The sequence below is a fragment of the Pelophylax lessonae genome, assembly GCF_965119305.1.
Source record: "Pelophylax lessonae genome assembly, chromosome: 4".
Classification (NCBI taxonomy): Eukaryota; Metazoa; Chordata; class Amphibia; order Anura; family Ranidae; genus Pelophylax; species Pelophylax lessonae.
Genome location: NC_138771.1, coordinates 329,930,613 through 329,957,771, shown reverse-complemented (window position 1 = coordinate 329,957,771; position 27,159 = coordinate 329,930,613).

The following is a 27,159-nucleotide window of genomic DNA, read 5'->3' as shown; positions in this document are numbered from 1 at the left end:
TTTTTATTCTACTAAATATGAGTTCCTTTCTTTACATTAATAAAGTGTTGAGTTTTTACATACTACACTATGGAGGCTTTTGTATTCTCTATATAGTAACCTCTGGACGGATACTGCTTCTGGCTTATGTGCTCTGAGTCTGATATCCGGTGGAATCTCTACCTTATTGATGGTCCTTTGTAATTCATATTTACACCAGCATCTCGATCTGTATCCAACAGGGATTGAATTGATTGGCTCATTGATTACCACTATCTGGTTAGCTCACAGGCATTCTTTACTGACAGACACACCGTGGAGGAGAATATTTATCTATATCGTTGTGGTGGAGGACTGTATATTCCCTATACACTTTGTCACACCAATTGCTTTTGGGACTTTACTACCCTTTATTTATCCTTTGTTATTATTTAATTACACATTTATTTTAATTGTCACCTCACTGTTTATTATCAGTGTGCACGTTTATACATCAGTTGAACATACATTTTTATATATATTTATTTATATATGTCTGGTCATATATAGCGCACCTTCACTTTGTTTATTTTTGTTTAGGTGTTGTCCCACTTTAAGCTGCAACTTTGTTTTTCTGTTATTAGCGCAAATATTATTTATACATGATTTTCTATATGCACTGCTCTTGCTTAAGGGTATAGGAGGATACTCATGCTCATGAGTCTTAGGGGAGGAAGGGGAAAGACAGCAGGTGGAACAGCAGGGTGCATCAGCTCCCAGAATCTGAGAGGAGGAGGCGGAGAGACAGTCGGCAGAACAGCAGGGAGCATCGGCTCCCAGAATCAGAGGGTAGAAGGTGAAGAGACAGTGGGAGGAACAGCAGAGAGCATCGACTTCCAGAATCTGAGAGGCAGAACAGCAGGAAGCATCGGCTCCCAGAATCGGAGGGTAGGAGGCAGAGAGACAGTTGGCGGAACAGTAGGGAGTATCGGCTCCCAGAATCTGAGGGTAGAAGGTGGAAGGTAGAAGATGGAGAGACAGTGGGCGGAACAGCAGGGAGCATCAGCTCCCAGAATCTGAGGGGAGGAGGTGAAGAGACAGTGGGCGGGACAGCAGGGAGCATTGGCTCCCAGAATCTGCGGGGAGGAGGCGGAGAGAAAGTGGGCGAAAAGCAGGGAGCATCGACTCCCAGAATCTGAAGGGAGGAGACGGAGAGACAATGGGCAGAACAGCAGGGAGCATTGGCTCCCAGGATCTGAGGGTAGAAGGTGGAGAGACAGTGGATGGAACATCAGGAATCATCGGCTCCCAGAATCTGAGGGGAGGAGACAGAGAGACAGTGGGCGGAACAGCAGGGATCATCAGCTCCCAGAATCTGAGGGGAGGAGATGGAGAGGCAGTGGGTGGAACAGCAAGGAGCATCGGCTCCCAGAATCTGAGAGGAGGAGACCGAGAAACAGTGGGTGGAACAGCAGGGAGCATCGGCTCCCAGAATCTGAAGTGAGGAGGCGGAGAGAAAGTGGACGGAGCAGGGAGCATCAGCTCCCAGAATCTGAGGGAGGAGGCGGAGAGAAAATGGGTGGAACAGCAGGGAGCATCGGCTCCCAGAATCTGTGGCGGAGGAGGCGGAGAGACAGTGCACCAAACAGCAGGGAGCATCGGCTCCCAGAATCTGAGGGAAGAGGCAGGGGAAGGCCTGGACAAAGTTACTGGTGAGAACCAATGGGACAGGAGGCTGTGTGAGGGAGGGCACTGTTTACATCCAGCCTGATTGTTAAGGAAGCTGGCATGTGCTGGCTTCTTAACAATACATTATTCACTCATTGTTTAGAATGCAGCTACTTAACAACAAGCAAAACACACACCTAATACTCATCCTGGGTGCAGCAATCAGGATTTTTCAAACCGCAGCCCAAATGCAGTACAGCAATGTGAAAAGTCTCAAAGCCTTCAAGGCAGATCATTTTTGATGCCCTTTTGTCCCACTGGAAAGGAGCATTCCAGCGTGGCAAAAGTGCATTAGTGGGAAAGGGCCCTAAAGGAACCACAGCTCAAACAATGGTGAAACATGTCTTATCTCCAGAACCTTTCCCTGGTGTCCTGTACAGTACCAAACAAATTCTGGTAGAGCAGTGTAAATTTGTTTTTCTCTCTGTGCTGTGATTTTTTTTTTTAAGACTTGCTATACATCTATCTACACCTGTGTTTTACTAGGTATCATGTCAATACATGTGCATCATACCATGTGCACCCCAATGCACAAAAATAGCAACTGCAATACAGCACATCACAATGCACACAGCATGTGCTATTTTTCCCTGCATAATAAAAAAAAATTCAGCAGGTCTAGTATTTTATTTATTGATTTATGTTGGCAAGCTATTGAAAATTAAGTGGAACGCAAGATACCATGGAGAATAGAGCACGTTAATGGACTGCGAAGGTCTGAAGGGTCACTTAGACAATTTTTTAAGTGCTAGTAAAAAAAAATTGGCGCCAGACAAACAAAAGTATTTCTAACTATGTTTGCATCAGACAAATATAGCAGCCCACACCTTGCATAGCCACTCATTTTTATCCTAAATATTGGTTGATTCAGTACTGATTATTTATGCAGTTTTAGTATATTGCTGAATTGCAAATATCTCAGAACATGACATTTTGTTCTGGAAATTCCATTGACTTTCTAGTTATAGGACTGCATGGACAAATTCAATGCAGCAATCTATAACAACCACTCAGATTTACTTTTCTGTCATCTGAGTACAGAAATGTAAAATTTCAACAGTTGCTGTAAGTTGCTGCAGCTTGTATACAGTCCATGTACTTTAAATTTTTCTAATTAAATAAGCATGTTTGTTAACACGTTAATATGGTGTTTAGATGGAACAGCATCTTGGAACACAGTGATGCATAACCCTTCACAAATTAACCACAGACATGCAGACAAAACAGAAACTACAAAAGAAAAAAAAAAAATGCGTGTATGTACAGTAAACTGATCTTTACACATGTAAGGACAGTTTGTTCTCAATCATCAGTTTAATCCAAAGGCTCAATTAAGTGAGTGAGAGATCATATTCAGGAAACTGCAAGTTCCGGGTTACTCACGTGTGATTATTAAAAAAAAAAAAAATGTGCGCAAACACTGAGCCTAATGCATACTTCCTACACCTTGTAAATACTGCATAATATGAATACATAAATCTGTCATCAATAGTTTCTCATAACTTCCTTACATGGGTCTGAGCTGCTACAATAAATGTTTTCTATCATGTTAACATTGAACTTCAGGTGGATAGAAAAAAATATAAGTCAATGCAGTCATATATATTATTCATATACGAGGGTTCTTCAAAATGTTTCTGCACTTTTAAATCTATTAATTTTAAAAAAAGTGTGGAAAGGCTTTTTATGAATGGAGGAGGTGCCAAGCAAGTGACCTCCTGTGATATCTGTACTGCAGTAACTTCAAGTCTCAATGCCAGCAGGAAGTGCAGGTAGAATATAAGTTATAATTACCGTAACAATCCACCAGCCAGAGATGGTGCACACTTAATAAGGCAACTTATTTTTTACAGTGTAAATGTACAAAAATAATCTTTGGACATGCCTCAGCTTGATTTACACTAGATCAGGTTATCAAAGTGGAGGTGCTATTTGATAGGGATGTTTAAGTCTCAGGACTTGATAAAAAGAAATGAAAATCATTTGGCAGAAAAAAGAGCTCCCACGTATGTACTGCATTTTAATGGTGTTTTTAGATGTTTGCCTAGATTTCAGCTTTAAGCAATATATAAAAAATATGGCTATAAACAAATAATAAAGACACATTAAGGTATAGCAACAACTGCACTACAAACAAGGTGATTGATATGGGCTATGGGGTATAAGCATACTTGAGATGAGGGAATGATGGGAGAAAAATTGTTTTTACATCAAGATTAGCAACCGTGTGGTCAAGGAGACTAAACCCCCCCCCCCCTTCTTATATACTGTATATAGTTTTATATACAGTGGGTACGGAAAGTATTCAGACCCCCTTAAATTTTTCACTCTTTGTTATATTGCAGCCATTTGCTAAAATCATTTAGGTTCATTCTTCTTCCTCATGAATGTACACATAGCACCCCATACTGACAGAAAAATACAGAATTGTTGACATTGTTGCAGATTTATTAAAAAAGAAAAACTGAAATATCACATGGTCCTAAGTATTCAGACCCTTTGCTGTGACACTCATATATTTAACTCGGGTGCTTTCCATTTCTTCTGATCATCCTTGAGATGGTTCTACACCTTCATTTGAGTCCAGCTGTGTTTGATTATACTGATTGGACTTGATTAGGAAAGCCACACACCTGTCTATATAAGACCTTCCAGATCACAATGCATGTCAGAGCAAATGAGAATCATGAGGTCAAAGGAACTGCCTGAAGAGCTCAGAGACAGAATTGTGGCAAGGCACAGATCTGGCCAAGGTTAAAAAAAGATTTCTGCTGCACTTAAGGTTCCTAAGAGCACAGTGGCCTCCATAATCCTCAAATGGAAGACGTTTGGGACGACCAGAACCCTTCCTAGAGCTGGCTGTCTGGCCAAACTGAGCTATCGGGGGAGAAGAGCCTTGGTGAGAGAGGTAAAGAAGAACCCAAAGATCACTGTGGCTGAGCTCCAGAGATGCAGTCAGGAGATGGGAGAAAGTTGTAGAAAGTCAACCATCACTGCAGCCCTCCACCAGTCGGGGCTTTATGGCAGAGTGGCCCGACGGAAGCCTCTCCTCAGTGTAAGACACATGAAAGCCCGCATGGAGTTTGCTAAAAAACACCTGAAGGACTCCAAGATGGTGAGAAATAAGATTCTCTGGTCTGATGAGACCAAAATAGAACTTTTTGGCCTTAATTCTAAGCGGTATGTGTGGAGAAAACCAGGCACTGCTCATCACCTGTCCAATACAGTCCCAACAGTGAAGCATGGTGGTGGCAGCATCATGCTGTGGGGGTGTTTTTCAGCTGCAGGGACAGGACGACTGGTTGCAATCGAGGGAAAGATGAATGCGGCCAAGTACAGGGATATCCTGGACAAAAACCTTCTCCAGAGTGCTCTGGACCTCAGACTGGGCCGAAGGTTTACCTTCCAACAAGACAATGACCCTAAGCACACAGCTAAAATAACGAAGGAGTGGCTTCACAACAACTCCGTGACTGTTCTTGAATGGCCCAGCCAGAGCCCTGACTTAAACCCAATTGAGCATCTCTGGAGAGACCTAAAAATGGCTGTCCACCAACGTTTACCATCCAACCTGACAGAACTGGAGAGGATCTGCAAGGAGGAATGGCAGAGGATCCCCAAATCCAGGTGTAAAAGACTTGTTGCATCTTTCCCAAAAAGACTCCTGGCTGTATTAGATCAAAAGGGGGCTTCTACTAAATACTGAGCAAAGGGTCTGAATACTTAGGACCATGTGATATTTCAGTTTTTCTTTTTTAATAAATCTGCAACAATGTCAACAATTCTGTGTTTTTCTGTCAGTATGGGGTGCTATGTGTACATTCATGAGGAAGAAGAATGAACTTAAATGATTTTAGCAAATGGCTGCATTATAACAAAGAGTGAAAAATTTAAGGGGGTCTGAATACTTTCCGTACCCACTGTATATATATATATATATGTATATATATATATATATAATGTATATACACACACTATATTGTCAAAAGTATTGGAAAGCTTGCCTTCATATGCACATGAACTTTATTGGCATGCCAGTCTTAGTCTGTAGGGTTTATTAGTGAGTTGGCTCACCCTTTGCAGCTGTAACAGCTTTAACTCTTCAGGCTGTCCACAAGGTTTAGGAGTGTGTCTATAGGAAAGTTTGACCATTCTTCCGAATACGCATTTGTGAGGTCAGGCACTGATGTTGAATGAGAAGGCCTGGCTTGAAGTCTCTGCTCTTATTCATCCCAAAGGTGTTCTATCAGGTTGAGCTCAGGACTCTGTGTAGGCAGTCAAGTTCCTCCACCCCAAACTTGCTCATCCATTTCTTTATGGGCCTTGTTTTGTGCACTGGTGCGCAGTCATGCTGGAACAGGAAGGGGCCATTTTCAAACTGTTCCCACAAATTTGGGAGTATAACATTTCCCAAAATGTTTTGGTATGCTGATGCCTTAGGAGTTCCCTTCACAGAACTAAGGGGCCAATCCCAACCCTGAAAAAAAAAAACCCACACCATAACCCCCCTCCACCAAATGATTTAGACCAGTGCACAATGCAAGGTCCATAAAGAGACCTTCTCTTCCAATATCGAGCCTAACCTCACAAATGTGCTTCTGGAAGAATGGTCAAACATTCCCATGGACACACTCTTAAACCTTGTGGAAAGCCTTCTCAGAAGAGTTGAAGCTGTTATAGCTGCAAAGAGGGTGGGCAAACTCAATATTGAAGCACACAAACTAAGACTGGGATGCTACTAAAGTAGTTCATGTACGTGTAAAGGCAGGCGGCCCAATACTTTTGACAATATAGTGTGTGTGTGTGTGTATATATATATATTGCAAAAACATTTTTTGTTTATTTCTTTTTCTCTTTTTCTCGTAAATCAAAAGAAGAACTTACAAATACCCCCCCCCCCCCCCCTTGTCCTAATCTGGGTGAAAACTTCACTGTAGTGGGCTCTCATATACTGTATGTGGTGACTGAAACTGGTATCAGCAATACGCTATTTTCAAGCCAGAATATTAAAATAAAGCACTTTAGAATAACTAAATGCATCCAATATACCTGCTTTGTCTCCTAATACACAACTACAGTAGACAATGCTCAAGCTAGAATTAGTTCAAATTAGATTTTCCTAGCCTCCCCAAGGTATCATGCTGATTGTTGAATAGCTTATACAGAAGAGACTTTGTTGTTGCTATTATGATCCTTATTTTCCATAATGACCCTTGGAACTAACAAACAAATATATACCTATATCAATTGTTATGGCAAATGACTTGGTAAATTGGGTCTCTTCTCACATATGGGGAAAAGTGACCGCACATATATAATTATTGGTTTATTATATATGCTGAGTGTCTCTTTATTCTAAAATGAAATTGTCGACAGGCCAATCAAGTACTAATATATTATAAAACAAAGCTTTAAAACAAACCCTCACTAATCTCTGTAGTTGTAGGCACTGTAAAGCAATCCACCTTCAAATTTCTCAGGGGACGCACTGAAGTTTTCCAAGTGCGTCCTCGCAACCCTGTTCTTCCGTCCCCAGAATTTTGTATACTGTATCAAAAAATACAGCACGAATATCACAAATCCTAACTAGCTGTGTTAACCCCAGTGAAATTTGTATAACTATATGAACCTTATATATACACAAATGATCTCCAAACTATAATAAATGTGCCACAGCGTCTTCTCCCCTATGCTCCAGCAGTCTAAGGTCCTGACATCATCAAGACCAATTTAAAGTCCACAGCCCTGCACAGGATTATGTCAAGGGACAGTCCACCACTAGAGCATGGGGGTGCACCGTTGGCTGGGGGAGCAGTGGAATGGGTTCTACTCCTCTCCCTTAGACAAACTGAGCGCAGACCATCTGCAAGGGATAATTTTATAGCTTCTGAAAGTTGGGTTTTAAAGGTTGCTGTCACTGGATAGTAGGACAATTAGTGGGCAGTGCTTGTAACTGCAGGGGGTGCTTCTAAAAATAGTTTTTGGTTTAAAAGATAAAAGCAGGTAACCTGCAGCACTTTTTTCTTAAGCAAGATTTTTGCTTTAAAGTTGTAAACAGGAGCAGGAAAGGAAATCTTTCTAGAAGAAAAAAACAAAAAATATTTGAATTGTTTACTTCTGTTTTGCCTACTATCTCTAACCTGATATAGGGTAACTTGTTGGAATTAGTCAGAATGATCTGTCTTTTATAGAAATAACAATTTGCAACTGTTGTATAAGAAGATCGCAATACCCATTTGTAGCTTTGCGCACAGGGTTTCTTTCTTCTCCTTGATTCCTATTTATTTTGTTGTAGACTGACTGTAATGAACTGAAAACATGAACTACTCTTAACGGAACAGTTATTGTGCTGTACAGTGATGTACTGCACATTTAGTGTTGTACATTGGTTACCTGTACTGTTTACTGTTGCATAACACTTTCCACATTTACACATCAAGCATTTCTCTTGGAAGCCTTCATTTCATTACTCGTAGTAAAAGTATTTGCCAAAGGTTACGTAAATGTACTGTAAGTATACCTTCACGGAATAGAGATAGATTGCAAGCTGTCACTCTCCAGAATTGTGGTGTTAAAATAAAAAGCAGTATAGTTTTAAAACAAGGAACTTAGTAAATCACTACATACTGTATATCTCTATAACACTTCTACTATTTGTCCTGTCTGAAAGTAGAAAATATAGTGTAGTGCCTTACACCATTGAAAATGTGTTGATCCCAACCTTCCCACTATATCATGCTGACTGGCCACAGAAATTTAAGATAGCAAAGAGCCTCTATTGCATCAGATCCATGCTTGTTTTTCAAAAGCAAAGCTGTTTATCTAGGACATAGGGAAGAAGACCAGTGGGTTCTATTTTTGTAAATACATTCTTGTGTCTGATTTGTAGAAGGCCAACTTACTTTCTGCTTCTGCAACATAATTGAGAAAGGCTGAATGCTTCAATGCCATTTAGAGGAAATCTTGTATTTTCATCAATGAATACATGACTTCCACTGATTGACCAAGGTAAAGAGGTAGGTGTATGTTATCACAATCTACTCTTCAGTCAAGCAGAGGAAGCTTGTATTTATTGATAAAAATACAAAGCTTCCTCTGAATGGCTGAGAAGCACTCAGCCTGACTACATTCGGGAAGTCTCAGAGGACGTTGCTGGAACACAGTGTTATTAACTGTATGCTGTAGCCCTATGGCATCTAGGTGCTATCTCTTTTTTTTGCTTTTGGCAAAGTTCCAAACAAAAGAAATAATTTTGAACCAATAAATGTGGAGATATCACCCAAGGCAAACATCCACATTCCAGCTGTCACCTCTTTTTAGCAGATTAGAAAATGAAAGCAAATATTTAATCTTCTATGAGCAACACTTCTTCTTCCCGGTCCACAATTTTTATAAATGATCCTTAATGAGATTAACTGGATTATTCAAGCAAGCTGATCAATGTTTCCTGAGACCAGCTGGCAGGTGATACCTGTTGCTAACCATAAATATCAGATTGCAGTGGTACAACTAGGTTTTTTGATGCCCAAGAAGAAGTCAGCAAATGTATTTGCAATTCACAGCACAGTATACCCAATGATAATTTGATTCATTAAATTTGGAAACCATTTAATGATTTCACAGTCTGTGCTGATATATTCCCAGGTTTCCAAATTCTCAGCATGAACCAAAAAGCATTCTCAGATCTAACGTTTACTGCCCAGTCCAAACTACTATGCCCAATCCCTAAATGTATAATAAAAACACAGTTGGGGTCCCCACTTTTTGATAGACAGGAAACCAAATGTCATTGTCTAAATAACTCCATACAATAATGAATTAGAAATTTTTTTACAGCAGATACAAACTCAGTCACTAAAATCTTATATAAGGTTTAATGTTATATGATTACAAGTCATTTTCATTTTTTTAGTCTTCTGCTTTCCTGGTGATCCTTTTGTAATAGTATTTGTTCAGGCACTTCCTGTTATAGGGTGTCTCTGTCTCCCAATTTTTCTTTTGAGTTGTCACCCTGTCAAAGGGGCTACCAATGAAGCCTACATGTAGCCAATCCAACACATAATTAGCAGGTATGACCTAATACTGTCGCCTGTCACCACCAGGAAACCTGCCCTCAGAAATGCCATGCAGCTGGAGTGCATGCATGTAGATAGAAAGGTACTGCACACAGGCTGCAGAAACTTATCATCACTGACGTGCAAAATAGGATGAAAAGGGTGCAAATTATTATTTTGTTTTATAACTAACGACAATTTTTTACGATATACAGTTTTCTAGTCTAGCAAAGTAAATGTAATTCAGTAAGGGTTTACATCTACCTAATGAGAAAAGAGATTCAACCCGTACTTGACTATTTGCTTCATCAAAAAAATTTTTTTTTTAAAGTTGGAAATGCATAGACTTTCCTTGATTTTCTTTAAAGTGGTTGTAAACTTACCTTTATCGTTTGCACCTATAGGTAATCCTATAATAAGGCTTACCTAAAGATACTTAAAATATCTCCTAAACTTACACCGTTTAGGAGATATTTACATTGCATGCACCGATGACGTCAGTGCCGCAAGCGCTCTGAAGGAATGGCCACCCATGCTGTTTCTTCAGAGTTCCGTGCTGTGACTGGCAGCTCCCGCCCGCATACGTGGGAGTGACATCACGTGGCTCTATCCAGGATCACAGCCGAAGTCCGTGGACCCAGAAGGAACATGGGCGAAGAAGGATGCGGCCTCAAGCGGGGACGATGCAGGCTTCCTTTGCAGGTAAGTGTCACATAATGTGCTAGTATATGATGCATACTAGCACATTAAGCATTTACTTGCAGGTAAAAAAAAAAAAAATGAAAAAGAAAACTGGGTAACTGGGTCAGACAGATGAGTAGATGCAATTGTTGTCCAATCAGATTGTACAATGTATGGGGGAGTAACTTGGTCAGACAGATGAGTAGATGCAATTGTTGTCCAATCAGATTGTACAATGTATGGGGGAGTGACTGGATAAGAATTCACAATATACAGACAATGTATTGAGAAGATGTTTACATGGAAGTTTCAGATCCACCAATGATTGTAGTCCATCTCCATAAAATGCACAGTTTTGGAGAGGGCCACATATACAGTACATGTACAATCACATTTAGGCAAATATGACTTTTCACATCCAAGTTAAGGGGAACATTGGCACAAATATTGAGAAAAGGAATATCTATAGAATAAATATTGATACGAGGAAGATCTATAGAATAAATATTGCATTGTTTCAAAAGAAAGTTAATGAATAGAATAAAGCTGGAAGCAATATACTTAATCTGCTAATCAAAAGCTCATTTGGACATGCTACCTGCAGATCAGCATTACATTGAGCAGGAGCCTAGTGTGTGTTCACTTGTACTTAAGAACGTTTCTGCACTAGAGTGCAAAAGGATTCCGTGCATCCGGCGCAAGTCACAACTGTTTTCCATTGTCTCAAACTTTGTTCTTGCTCGCAAATGCGCCAACATGTTCCAAAATCAGCCCCATAGTGTTTCTTAGGTAAATGTCCGGTCGTTGCCGATAGCAACCACTGCCGCGATCATGACTAGGAAACACACTTGCACTGATCACTGTAGAGCAGACATTACTTTCTCCACTGACACTCCAGCACTTTGCTTGAGAAGACCTAGTGTTACTTGGGCAAATACTCGGCCGTTGCCAATAGCAACCCCTGCTGTAACTCAGAGGAAATCCCGGATGAGCCCCTAAGGGCTAGTCCCCGTAGGGTTTGCTGTATGGACTTGTGGGGCATCCTCTGATTACCAGCACACAGTCACTTAGGGCAGTGGTCCCCAACCCTGGTCCTCAAGGCCCACTAACAGGCCAGGTTTGCAAGATAACTGAAATACATCCCAGGTGATATAATTTGCTGCTCATTGATTGCAGTACTCTAGTCTGCATCTCCCCCAAGGTAATACTTAAAATCTGGCCTGTTAGTGGGCCCTGAGGACCGGAGTTGAGGACCACTGACTTAGGGTATAGTTCACACATTCATCCTTACTTCCAATGGCTCGTTGCTCAATAAAAAGTCCAGGGGTGTTGGTTTTTTGGTGTTTATTTTGGAACTTGGATGGGAGAATGAAATAGTGGGATACTCCAACTGGAACTATATGCATTAGATAAGGAAAACTCTCACTTGACCTCACTAGGTTGCTTGTGGAAGCAGATGCACTGCTTGAACCATACTGCCACATGTATAGAAAGGGTTAAGTCTCCTTTTTCTTTTCTCTCTAGCAATAGACTTGGTGAACTCCATTCTCTTCAGGACACTCACTTGCATCCCCTTTACTGACACCCGTCCACTGACTCTTCAAGATGCAGGGGTGGCCCCCCTCAGATCAGGCCCCTTGACACAGATCTTTACTCACTGTACTGCACAATCAGATCCTCCCGTGTCTCACCTTGAAGTCAGCTCCAGTGGACCTCTGGGTTCAGTTCCTCTCTAGCTTTCTCTCCAGGCCCTCAGGTCGACTACCTGAGGCCGCATGGCACCTCTACAAAGGAGGAGGCAGCCACCCCCTCCCTCTGGGACTCCGCTATCCAGCCGAAAGACCCCCAAGCACATGTGCATCTGGCATTTATACAGTATCCCAGCATGCACCGAGGCACTTTCCTCTGCCAATCACCAGGGCTGTATTAAACGCCTGTGCACTAATTTGTCAGGTTTCCTCCCACTGTCCAATATGCCTCCCTATTGGACCAGTGTGAAACACTCTGCAGACAGACTGAATTGCGCTGAGCACATTGAGCAGGCCTCACTAGCAGATCTTGCTCTCTGGTAGGCAGAGAACAAATATAGATTTACCTGCAATCCCTCTGATAAGCAGACAGGATTCAAAACTATACTCTCTCTCTAGCACCTACCTAGAAGGGTGCTACACTAACACAAAGCAAAACCCATCACCACCATCAGAAGCTCTGGTGAACAGCTGTTAGTACTTTAACTCTGCACCTCAGATAAGCCTGTGTCATCCACCTGGTGTATCCTGCTTCTGTATTTATCCAGCTGGTCCATGCATGCCTAACTACAGCTATAGTTACTGGCCCCCAAGCTTGACTCCAGATAGTGACAGTAGGTCAATGTAAAATCCCCATTGGGACAGAACAAAATCCCCCTGGAGATCAATCAAACAGGCATGCAGGAAGCATCTGTATTGCTTCCTGAATGCCTGCAAACCAGCGTTCAAATGCTGTCTGAAAAGTGACCCACCGTGGATTTTAAAGAGGGGTAAAATCTATCAAGAGGTGTGAAAGAGGCCTTAGACAGGCTGAAGCAGTAGCAGGTTGTTATGATTATCATCAGAGAATTGGGAATAGGGGTGGTTGTATCCCAGTTTGAACCCTCCTTGGCAGGAAGCTGTCACTGTTCTGTGCCAATGACCTGCGAAAGGGACATTTCCGGAAAATATACAACGGGCATGTGCTGGGTGGAGAATGCCTTGGCCACTTATGATTGACCCAGTACAGTGAAAAAACCCTGGCGAGATCACTTCAGTCTAGGACAGTGATGGCGAACCTTGGCACCCCAGATGTTTTGGAACTACATTTCCCATGATGCTCATGCACTCTGCAGTGTAATAGAGCATCATGGGAAATGTAGTTCCAAAACATCTGGGGTGCCAAGGGTCGCCATCACTTGTCTAGGATCTAAGCACACAGCACACCCTGAGCTCATGTCTAATTGGGAACCTTTTGTGTGGGGACAAACTCAACCAATTACCATAGTATATTCCTTTAATGGTAAGGACAAATTCATGTGTGCTAAGGAAAGCCTACCATTCAAATTGTGCCATGCTACCAGAGTGAATGGTAAACATGGCAAAAAGTAGGTTTATTGTGATCGTCATTTTGCAAAATACCATTGTTTTTCAAACAAGGGGTGTGACAGTTTGTTTCCACAGTCAAGGCTGTTAAAACTGCTTGGCATCTTTCTATTAGTATACAATGCTTGACAAAATTCCTTGCAGTTTAAATCTTAAGAGCCGATAATCATTTTCCAAACTTGTACAAAGAACAACACTTACTTGGGAAAATAAGGTTAGTTTTTACAAACTAGATTGAGTTTTTAGCACCAGGAGCTAACAGTCTATTCCTAAACTCTGTGTAGTAAAAGATGCATTTTTGAGAAATGTGTTTATAAAATACATTGTTTTTTTAGGTAACTGGAGCTGACAATTTATTTTCAGACTCAGTGTACTAAAAGCTTGCATTATTCACTCACCTAGATGCATGCATATTTTATACTCACAGTCCTGGCAGAGGTGTAAGTAGAAATTACTGACTTCCACTAAATCTTTTTTTTTTGGCTGTCCACCACAGCTCAGGTGTTTTGCCCTAATATAACAATTTCTACAATATATAATTATTACAATCAATGTGCTATAATTTATATATTTAATTATATCATTTCAAACCTAGATTTTAAGGGTTATACTGAGTTGGTAAAGTTAAATACATCTTGGTTAGGATATACAGTAAATCTGTAGATTAAAATGCAATTTAACCCTTTTCCTCCGGCACCTCCCGACTTTTTAATGGATTTCAGATGTTGGGACGTGGGAGGGGTTTATGATCATGTGACCGCTGTGAGTGGCTGTTATGGCAGTCACATGATTGCAAAGCTCCCGATCTCAAGAAGCGTTCGGGAGCTTTCCATTAACCACTGGTTGTGCCAGGAGCACACTCTCGGCACATCTGTATCTGCAAATTGGTGTGCAAATATGCAACCAAGCTCCGTCTGCCTAGTGGTTAACTGAGTGACCCTAAATTTACCATTTTAGAATTTTGGTGACATTAGGGGTATCAGTGTTGCCAACCTGCAGCACCATTTTTTACTGACAAAATATGGTAAATTTACTGACTGAGCACATTTTTTACTGACAACCTGAAAAATTTTATGAAAATCTAAGACAAATAATATTTAAACAGCAGAGACACAATATGGAAACACTGACAATACCCACATAAATTAGTTTGACTGGTTTACACTTACAGGAGTTAACACAACATGACAAATTATCAGACCCTGATATTTACAGACAGGTATAAAAATCACTGATTTTTACAAATCGTCTATAAATTTACTGACCGTTGGCAACCATGAGGGGTATTCGGTCAGTTTGTATCCAAACTGCCTAGTTCTAGTTGCTATCTTCTTCACAGCGCAGCATGCCTCTGTACATCACAAATCAGGGCTATTTATAACTTCAGGAATTAGTCAGTACATACGCATTCTTTCCCTATGATGCTTGTCCTGTGCTGATTCCATGGTGTAATTAGTGAAATTACAAACAGAAATAAGCATGTTAATTAACAAGTCAGATGAACACTGTTTTCAAGTCTCCCTATTATGTTGTTTAATGTCCAGTGAGGTAAAACTTTCTCTGGTTTTGGTATTGGGCACTTAAAGTCGGCATTTCGGTAATCTTACTCAATAAAGCTCTATCTTTATCAATAAAAATGGCCTAGCTGAGATTATGCCATTGGTCTGCTGCAGGCAGGAGGATGCATTTCCTCAGTCTCCTTTATCCCAGTGATCAGATTGCAATTGTAATTTTGTAGCAATTTACAAGGCGAGAGGCTGCAGCGGGCCGGATCTGTATCAGGCATGTATGAACACAGCAAAGATCTGCACAGGCAGCAGGATGTATTTGCCTATGCCATCTCTGAGCCAGTATCTAATTCCAGGAAGTGGATGCTGATGTTAGATAATGCTTGATCAAAGATGGTATCTCTGGACAGGAAAGCACATAAAGACAATGTCATATAAACATTATTTAGAATGCATACACTTGACATTAACAATATACTGTATGTTAGGTCCATTAACAAACAATCATTGCTGTACAAGAATTCTTGCTATAAGCTCACTGGTGAGATCTAGCATCATTTCACATTCATGGGTGCTTCTACCTTTAGAATGAAAGTCATTTTCAAAATAGAGGGTTTCCACATAGATTTAAAGTATATCTATACCCAACAACAAATATGTAATACATTGCAGCTTATCAGAGGCATAACTAGCATTGGGCATGTGGAATACGTTGACACTCTTCCTTATCTGTGTGGTGCAGACCTTACAGGCAGTAGACAGAGACAGGAGATGGCAGCACCCAACCCGGGTGTGCAGTGCAAATGTTTATGGCTACATGCTAAGCCTGTGGAGATAGCTGTGAGGGGGGCAGATTTAAATGGCTGCTTATTGTCATCTTTAGCTGTCTAAGGCCAGCAACACATGGATCGAAATTCAGCTGGTTCAGCACAGACTGGCCAAATTTCAATCACTGTATTGGCAGGCTGATTGTACAGAAGTCCATCTATCAATTGACTTCTGTACAACCAGCCTGTTGGGGTTCTCCTGAACGATCAGTGCTGCTGGCTATAACTGGCAACACTGTTCATTTTATTCTGACAGCAAAGAAAGTTCCCTAATGTCACAACACAATACCACAGTGGGAGGAATTCCCCATCCACCATCAAATGTGTAGATGGGGAAATCCGATTTTTTTTTTTTTTTTTAACCTGCTGAATGAACAAAAAAAAAAAAAGATCAATGTATGGGCTGCCTAAGTCAGCTAGTCATCTCAGATGCTGCCTGCTTGTATACTGCCTGACCATAGGGGACACCAAGCCTGGCCTGAGCCCTGGGGTCATATATTTTATACCTGTTTAGAGTTTAGTTTTAACCACATTGGGAATTATACAAAATTTTGACTTTGCTGAAGATTCCTTATCTTGGAGTACAGTACAGGACATATGACTTATATTCATAGACCACCTTTAGGTGATTTGGACAATGGCAAAACATTTGCTGGGGTTGGCTCCTAGTGAACACTCATAAAACCTTGTCCACTCCAAGATACTCCAGCTTTTAGCAAGCAATAAGGAATTATCAAGACAGAGGGGAGATGTCAGGAACATGCAGCACTCCTGTTCTCATTCCAGCATCCTGGTTTTGGTTGTGATGCATTCTCTCTGTCTGTCCAACTGCAAGGTGATTGATATGGCCAGTTTGTGCGTGGAGACCAAACCTGATTTAAGCCAACCAAGCCTGCAGTCCCATGCTTGTGATAGTTTCCTTGTTTATGACCTCGGACTAGAACTTGGACTATCCTCTGAACTCTTATGGCCTTTTGACTACGGGTTTGACCCTGACTATTTTAAACCTTGCCTACCATGTACCTGGACTGTTGTTAAACCACTCTGCCGGTCTGCCAACTGCAAGTAGCAATTTGCTGGGCTCAGTTCACATCTGCACCAGGGTGGTAGCCAGGCACTATAGTATTGTGTATAAGACCTGCGGCAATCGAGTACCGGTAGGCCTGCTTGTCTTAAGGAAAAGGGGACTGCTATAGTTGAAGAAAACATAAATTAGCTATAGTGTCTGACCACCTGCGTTAGGGGCAAGCATTACAGGAGGCGTCTGTTTCCTGTACTTTACTCCAAGAAATTTACAGATAAGTCAAACTTCCTATTATTTTTAGCAGAGTACAGGACATATGACTTGTATTCATAGACCATGGAATGTACCTATGCAATAAACTAAGGTGTGGGCGACAACATGGCAAACAGAACTGCCAACAGGCCTCCAAAAAACACAAGGGTTAAAAAACCTGAAAACAACTAAGATAACAACTTGAAGTATCTTACGGCCAAAGCTTGCATCAGCTGATGACTGCACATCCACATAGAACTTGGAGAATGAGTGAACAGAGGACTAGGTGCCAACCTTGCAAATTTGGAATACAGATGTTTTATGCTAAAAAGCACCAAAGACACCAACAGCCCTAGTGGAATCAGCTTGGATAGGGAAGGGAGGAACCCTTTCCTTAAAGTGATTGTAAAGGATATTTTGAAAAAAATATTAACTAAAAAACATGTTATACTTACCTGCACTGTGCAATGATATTGAACATAGCCATCCTTTACCTCCTCTTCTGTGGCGGTGTGGACCGCCTCTTCTTCCTACAAGTGCCCCTCAAGCAAGCCATGTTCTGTGGGGACACCAGCACAAGCTGCTGCTCTCTCTCTCCTGTGAGAATTTCCTCTGAATTTCAGCTAAAGTGTATGAAAAGCTTTAGTCAGGTACAACTGACCATTTTAAAGGTATGGGTTGTTCATCACTTTGTGTTTCAGTGACCATGTTCAGCAGGAGAAGTAGAGAGGATGAAGATCCCGAGCAGAGACAAAGACAGCACTAAGAACCTTGTATAATGTAGGAAGATGGCCCTGGATCTTAAATTGCCTTAGTTCCTTTAGAGTGAGATAGGTAGATGGCTCTGGATCTCAAATTGCCTCAGTTTCATTAGAGTGAGGGTATATCCATACTGTAGAACACAATGCCTCTGGCTAGTTTACTCTCTAACATGAAGGTGTCTCAGGTGAACAAAAAAGGTGTAGGGAAAAGAGTGCTACACCAAAGGTTTAGGAGTCCAAGTATATTTATTCCATAGCAGAAGATAACAGAAATGACAATCTAATGCAATTTGGGGACTACACAGTTCTCCATTCATCAGAGCTAAGACTGCTGTTTTTTGGATGCTATAGAGCAGGGATCCCCAAACTACGGCCCTCCAGCTGTTGCGGAACTACACTTCCCATGAGGCATTGTAAAACTCTGACATTCGCAGACATGACTTGGTATGATGGGAAATGTAGTTCCTGAACAACTGGAGGGCCATAGTTTGAAGACCCCTGATCTAGAGGGTTTGAGATTTCGCTCCAAAAGGGAGAGCTTCCTTGGAACTTAGTCCATTCAGAATAATATACTGTGCCCACACTGCAAAGGCTAATTGGCCATATAGGTCTAGGGGATACAGAAAAGAAGACTCTTTTTTTTTTTTATCCAATCCTCCACACTTCTAGACCAAGACCAATGCATCATCAAGACCAATGCAGGGTTCTGCAGTAGCTCTGCACTGGACATGAGGATGCGGAGGGACAGCCAGTCGGGAGAATGGAGGATTGCAGAGGTAAAATTGCTTCTTCTCTCACCTAAAAAAGTGCAATTAACGAGGGATAGTTACTTTTCCCAGAGGTGGGCTTTCCCCTTTATCACATAAAACTGCAAAGTTTGAAATGGATTTCAGATTCCTTTACTCAGTTTGTGCCTATTTTTACTGCAGGATTTGGATTGATCAGTTAGACAGTTCTGCTTTAATCCTAAACTGTGGAAACAAAAAGAAATGCGGTGCTTCTATTTACATAAAATAATGTGGTTAGCTCAATCAGATCTTTTTCTTCCCTGGCAGTTCCCGTATTCCCTATTGTCCTTTTTACAAAAGATATTGCTTTATAAATTACAAAGGAATCAACACTGGATCATTTGAAACAAAAGCTTGCCATTTATCATGTCTTTCTTCACGTTCTAAAAAGCTGCAAAGCATGATGTGCTTAATGACATATAATGTAGAGTACAGTTTAATGATAATATGCTTGATAATGAGAGAAAAGTGCTAATGAGATCTCATCATGCCATCAAAGCAATTAATAGACCATTCAGTTTACAAACTAGAGTGTTATCACAAAATTTGACCCCCGAGCAATAATAAAACGTTACAGCTCCCTATTTTAACTAACAGTTAAAGGTATAGTAACACTTTCTTTTTTTTTTTTTTTTTTTGGGGGGGGGGGGGGGGGCACAAGCAGGATGGACAAGCTCACATTAGCTATGAAAATGACAGTGTTACTAAACCCAGGACCTGGCATTCACTATATCTGGTCTCCCACAGTACACAGAACATAGAAATGCAATTATTTTAGTAAATTTAGGCTTCTAAATACCTTTTCTCATCAGCAGTATATAGCAGTCTTGTGACTTCAATCAGGGTCTGGTTAAAGCTTGTAGGAGGAGTTTTCATTCTACTCTGGCTGTCCTATGAGGCTTCAGAACCCTTGACCCTCTCTGGACAGTGCTAATCAGGGGCAGACTGGCAACTTTCGGCCTAGGGGGCAAGTACAAACCAGAGGCCCATGGTGCATTGACTCAGTCCCCCTCCCACTCTCCTTCTTCCCTTCTTCCTCCTAAACCCCAAGCTGAAGCCCTGCTCCAAATACTCTCTACTTACAGGCTGAATCCAGGTTTTCGACCTGGCCAGCAGGGGCAGTTGGGGGGAGCTGGCACAGCTCGGTCGAGGCTGGCCGGGGGAGAAGAGTCTCCAGTGGGGAATGGAACCGGCCTCTGCTCAGACACAGTTTAGGCTTTTTATTTCTATTCACCAGGAATCTTTTATACATGTCTGTGTCAGAAGCAGTGCAGCCTTTTTATGGGGCATCAGAGCGGTACAGGGGGCAATTGCCCCCCTGCCCCCTGGCCCAGTCCTCCACTGGTGCTGATTGGCCCTGTGCTGACCACATGCATCCTCCAAAGATTAAAAAGAACTCTAGCAAAACACCAAACTGAGCATGTGCAAAGTGACTCCAAAGGCGCTGTCTTAGCAGGAGAAGGATTGGGGACAGTGGAAGGAGGGGAGGATCAGAGAAGACAGGATCAAGCAGCCTTTTTACACAATTTGGAGGATTAACCCTTTAGGTTCCACAGTGAGTATAACAAGCATGCCTTACTGCATATACAGACTGATTTTACTGTTGTGGGTTTAGTAACACCTTAAGAAAGCTCTGATTTAAAAAAAATGTGGCGCACTGCATGCCTGTTCTGAAGCCTTGGACCTCTGATTAGCCTCACTGAAGACTTCCTACATGCAGACAGGTTAGTGAAGCAAACTACAAAGTTTCATAGTAAAGAGCAAAGTTATAGCCAGGGCTGGTGGTATTCAAGAATCTCTAGAGGGGAAGAATCATCCTTAAGGACAGCTTAAAGAATGCTGCTGCTTTTGTTAAGGATATGTCATTTACAGCCTGGTAGTTGTATATGTCATACACCAGGTCAATGTCCTAGCTATGCTGTTTAGCAGACTTTTGTGAGAAAAGACTGATACCTCTCTACCAACCTAATTGAGATTTACACAATGGTAAGCCTGGAAAGCAGCCATAGTCCTAGTACTTATGGCAGTTTCTGACTGCTCAATAGAACACTTATTCCAGTAGAAGGACTTTACACATGGATTTCCTTAGAAATCAAATTTATTTGTTCATATGGGGCTTTCAATTAGAAGTGCAAGAAGACAGAATGGCCATGTCCCAGTTTCTTTCTTCAGTATTCTGGTAGGTGCAATAATAGGCTTTAATAGAATACAACATCTTATGTCTACAAAGTTAAATTCCATAGCAACAAAAGCAGCATCCAGCAAAGTTTCTTCAGCTGGCTCAAAAGCACTTCTGAGTAGAGATGGGTGAACAGTTCGGCCGAATGAGTTCCGGACGAACATTTGCCTGGCGGCCATTCACCGAACACCTAAATTAGAAGGGTGTTCGCGCCAACGAACACCCTGCAATACACTAAGCACTGCACAGTGCATTCTGCGCCCTGATTGGGCGCACAGTATAAGCTAGTTGTTAAGGAGTGTTGAGGGTGTTGAGGGTATGTGGCCTGGTATGGTTCGAAGGGGGGCACTCGCTCGCCCCCCCCCCTTTCCTGACTTGCCAGGCTGTATGCCCGGATAAGGGTCTGGTATGGACTTTATGGATGCCATTTTTTTTTCCATTTTGGCTTGGGGTTTCCCTAAAATCTATACCAGACCTGAAGTGTTCTGGTATGGACTGGGGGGGGGGGGGGGGCACACCTTTTTTTTTTTTCTTTTTTTATCAGCACTTTTTTAGTTTTTAATTCAGCTGTCAGCCGGGTAACCTGTTGACAGCTGATAATTCATTGGTTAAGAATGCCGCATCCGGCTTCCCGGCCCCTCTCCTTAACAGTCAGCTTACACTGCGTCCTGATTGGGCAAAGCTTTGCCCGTTCAGGGCGCAGAATACACTGTGCAGCGCTCAGTGTATTGCACAGTGTTTGTCAGGGCGACACCCGGCGAACACCGTGCAAATTCGAACGTTCGGTAAATAGCCAAACAGGCCCATGTTCGGCCGAACTCATGCTCAAGCTGATCCATTCACCCATCCCTACTTCTGAGTTTAAGACGTTCCTAGCACTAGAAGGAATCTAGAAGTCAAACTATTTATATTTTATTTAAAAAAAGCATAACATATTATATTACCAGTCTCTAGAATGGGTGGATGCATTAGTTTTTCCACACTATGAACTTTTTCAGCAAGGACAGTAAAAAAAAAAAAAAAAAACTGGTGATCATTCCAGAAATTAGATGTTCTTTTCACTTCATATGGGCTAACCTGGATGCATTATGTTTGTTTAACCACTTAAGCCCCGGAAGATTTTACCCCCATTCCGACCAGGGGGTATTTTGCGATTCAGCACTGCGTGACTTTAACGGACAATTGCGCGGTCGTGCGACGCTGTACCTAAACGAATTTGGCGTCCTTTTTTTCCCACAAACAGAGCTTTCTTTTGGTGGTATTTGATCACCTGTGCGATTTTTTGATCACGCGCTATAAACAAAAAAAGAGCGTCAATTTTGCAAAAATAGCAATATTTTTCACATTTTTTTATATGAAATTCCCCAAAAAAAAAATTTAAAAATCAAAATTTTTTTACTTTTTCGGCCAATTTGTTTTATGCTACCTATGTTTGGTAAAAAAAATCGCAAAAAGCGTATTTTGATTGGTTTGCGCAAAAGTTATCGCGTTTACTAACAAAGGGAAAGATTTCTGTCATTTTTGTTGTTTTTTTTTTTAACGTGTAATGGCGGCGATCTGCGATTTTTTTTGCGGTACTGCGACATTGGGGCGGACAGATCGGACCCTTGACTGACATTTTTGACACTTTTGGGGTTACCAGTGACATTTCTACAGTAATCAGTGCTATATATATGCACTGTTACTGTAAAAATACACTGGTAGTGAAGGGGTTAACTTTATTTGGGAGGGAGGGGCTGTGTGTATCCCTAGGGGCGTGCTTTATACTGTGATTGGCTGGGGCTTGAGCTGTATGGACACTGATCAACGGATCTACATACTAGATCCGAGTGATCAGTATCCTAACAGCAAGGAGAATGACAGGTGGCTTGTTTACACAAGCTGCCTGACATTCTCCCTCTCCCCCGCCGATCGCCGAGTGACCGGCGGACATCGGGTCCGCCGGTCACACGCGCGGTGGGGGTCCGTGACCACGCGGGAGCGGGAGCGCGCCTCCGGGGGCGCGCGCTCGCTCCCTAGACCCTCACAAGCTAGTGACGTAGCCCTACGTCACTTTGCCTGTGAGGGGCTGACTGCCGACGTAGATCGGCGTTAGGCAGTCGGCAAGTGGTTAAACTACAAATTCCACAATCTCCCAGCTAATTGTGAATGTAGCCACCCTAGGACAGGTAGTGTGTTATTTGCAGTGATACTAGGTAAGAATGAAGGGAAAAAAAACTAAGAAAAGAAAACAAATGCAGCCATCACATTTAAGGACTGGTAAGCCACAGTATAATAAATTGATTTCTTCAGGTTTAGATATGCTTTTGTTTTTTAATCACAAATTAAGTACCATGAAAAAATAAAAAATAGGGATTTTGATTCACTTTTCAGGTACTAAGATAAAATGTTAGTTTACTGAATAATCAACATAGGGAGATGTTTAAGGGCACACTTCCCACACTCTATAAATAGACTGGTATAATTGCAGCGCTTGCCAAATTGCATGATGACAGGAGCCATTGTTCAAGCTTGTTATAGCCATTGTCAAAGAGGAGGAGCTGAGCTGTTTGGGGAACATTTCACACCCTGAGAGTGGTTAGTACACACTCTCTACAATTTCAGTTCTCCTTTCTAATTGCAGGTATTACCAGTGATTTACAGAGCAACAAGACATAGGAAAACTTCACATAATGCATCCTTTATTACTTGCTTTTTCACTTACATAATCTACCCGAGTTTCTTTTATGCTGTTTTCTATAGAAAAAGTGAGAAACAGTACATACTTCAAGATCACAGTGACACTCATCCATGAGTATTTGATTTTCTACAGATTCTTATAGTGCAACAATCAAAAACATTTTAAAATATGTAAATATATGTAAAGTATGAAATATTGTAGACAATTAGGTAAAGCTGTGTAAGTCCAATTTTATAATATACATAATACCTATATCATTTAAATGTAGTAGTACATTAAAAACTGATATATTATTATTGAAAAGGCCTATATAATTTATGTTGCCTGTACATAAACCACAATGACTACTTACTTACTTTATAACTATCCACGTTCAACCTCTGGATGATCCTAGACTTTAATTGGGCAAAGTGCTAGCAGGAAAGTAGATAAGAATAGAGCTGTGAGAGCAGTAACCAGTGAATTTGTATAAAAGGGCCACAACAAGTTCTACTACAGGCCAAATTACTGGTGCAACTGCTACAATTGTTCATATACCACTGTCTGTACATATCTATATATAAGGATACATAGATTATTTGTTAATATTGTTATACAGGATTTATATAGCACCAACAGTTTGTGCAGCGCCTTACAAAGTTAGGGCAAACAGTACTGTTACAATACAATTCAATACAGAAGGAATCAGAGAGCCCTGCTCGTTAGAGCTTACAATCTAAAAGGGAGGGTCAAGTGATACAAAAGGTAATAGCTGTGGGGGATGAGCTAATGAAAGAAAATAAAAGTACAGTTGTTAGGTGGAGGCAGGATAGGCTTCTCCAAAGAGAAACATTTTCAGGGATCACCTAAAAGTGGATAGAGTTGGAGATAGACAGATTGGGGTAGGGAATTCTAAAGGATGGGGGAGGCTCTGGAGAAGTCCTGAAGGCAAGCATAGAAGGAGATGATGAGGGAGCTAGAGAGCAAGGAGGTCTTGGGAGGAATAAAGAGGACAATTTGGTATGTATTTTGAGACTAGATTAGTGATGTAGCTGGGGGCAGAGTTGTGGATAGCTTTGTAAGTTATTGTTAGCATTTTGAATTTAATTAATTGGGTGAGTGGCAGCCAATGGAGGGGTTGGCAGACAGGGGTGCCAGATGCTGAGCAGTTTGTAAGGTGGATGATTACCAGAAGACCAGTAAGACCACTGGTACTGCGATACATAGAAGAGACCTGTGGTGCACAGAAGACCATGTGAGCTTTTATGGTGATAGTTTGTAACCATGTTTCAAGTGATAAAAAGAAAAATCACAAGTTTTAGACTGTAGTGCAACAGGAAAATCTCTTGGACAGACACGGTCACGAATGAAGAGGTGCTGCAAAGAGCAAATTAAATAAAGCCAGTTTTTTTGGAAGAAAACATGCAGATTGTTTGGCAAAACAGGAAAGAGAGAAGAAAAACAAGGTTGGTGGATGACATCCAGAATATTATAGGTAGCCAAGATGTAAGTCAGAATTTTAACCTAGCAAAGGATAAGGCTAAATGGAAAGCAATGATGGACACAAGGGTCCACGTTTACATTTAACCTAAGAGCAGTCATAGTAGTGGTAATTTTCATGTGAATGTTACATTTTTTAAAATAAAAACAACCTGTTCTTGAATACAATAGCATATTTTCCTTTGTTACATCAATCCAGTTCAACGTGTGTGTGTGTGTGTGTGTGTGTGTATGTGTTTGAGCTTGTGTATCTAAGAATTCCAATAACCCTGCATATTTCGCTTTCTGAACAACACAGTAGATTTTTTAATTCTTTAACACACTCAGGTAATGCCATTACCTGTGGATTCAGTTCCAAATGTTCACTGCACTGCCCTAACAATAAAAAACCCCTTACGCAATTTATGGTTTAACCTTCTTTCATCCAATCTCAATTTGTGGCTGCACAGGGACCTTAGAGTTTATCATGGTTACTATAATTCACTTTTGATATATTTGTACATTGTGATCATGTCCCCTCTGAAGTCCTCCATCCCCCTTATTACATTGTAATTTTTTTGCCCCTCACTGAACTCTTCTTAAAGCGGAGTTCCAGCCACAAAAAAAAAATTTCAACATACATACCCCCGGGACAGTCAGGGCTAGTACATTCCACAATGGCTAGCTTCTGATCTGTCCCGGTTCGCACTTGCCTTTTAGAAGAAATACTTACTTTTAAAATTTCTTCTCCAGCGCTGCCATCTCAGGTGTGGGCAGCTTGAAGACAGCGCGATCCTCTTCTGCGTCCTCTTCCGTCCTCTTCGGTCCCACGATGCACTGCGCCGGCCCCGCCGTCACTTCCGGGTCTGCAGCGTCATCCCTGCACAGCTTCTGGGCATGCCCAGAAGCTGTTTAGCAAGATATGACGTGCCTGCGCCGGAAATAACGGCGGGGCCGGTGCAGGTGCATTGATTCCTGGGAGCGATGACGTTCAGCTCCCAGGAATCATTGCAAAGGGGAAGTGACGGTGCGGCCCGTATTCCTGCAATTACAAGATAAGTAAAAAAAAAAACAAACAAACAATCGTAACTACCCGTTTCTTTTTCAGGTGAGCTATAGCAAGCGGATGGCCCAAAATCAACTATGTCAATTTTGTGGCCGGAACTCCGCTTTAATAATTCAAAGACATCCTTTCTGTGGATGTTCCCCTTATTACGTTGTAATTTTCTTGCCCTTCACTGGACTAAAAAGATTAAGGACATCCTTTCTGTGTATTGGTGACCGAAACTGAACTTCAAGGTCAGATTGAACCTGGGTTTTGTCAAAGTTAGAATGATTGCTTTATTTCTTGAATGTATGCCATTTTTTAATGGAGGAAAGTATTCTGCTAGGTATGTTAACATGCTAAGTCTGTGCTCAACCAGCCCCTCTCAAATCTTTTTCCATTACTTGTTTTACCAGAGAAGCCTATATTTATGCGTATTTTGCATGCGTATTCTTGCCACCCAAGTGAAATCCCTTTCCATTTTTCAATAAAATTCTTCTTCAGCCATGGAGCCATCCATCCCCCTATTTGTCAAGGTCTACTTGCTGCATTCTGTGACAAATTTATTTCCAACATGATTAACAAGCTGTTATCATGAACAGGTATACTGTCATTATGTTTTATTGAACAGCAAATTGTATTATATTATTATGTAGTATACTATGCTTACATATTTTATATGATTATTGGTATAATGAGTGACAACCGTTGTAAAGGTTTACATTGGTCAGGAATGCTTTTGAAAACAATAAACCTATCAAGTCTATAATTGATTACAGCAAATGAAAGAAGTCATAGAATGTGTCTGAGTGCTGGTTATGAGGTATGTACCCAGTGTTGCGTTGCCCTAAGTATCTTGGGAAAATAGGAACTGAAAATATGTGTAGCTCATAGAGTTCATGAAAAGGATGTATGCATATGTAGTCAATCACTACATCGTAATGATCCAACTGCTAAACAGTCTTCCCATAGATGTGACTAGACCTGTGCACCTGGTGAACATATCTTAAGAATCTTGCCTGGTGACCTGAGACTAGGGCAAGAGTGACATGTTTAGCTGTATGCAGGCAGCGCTGGGTGGAGTGATATGCAGTCTAACACTG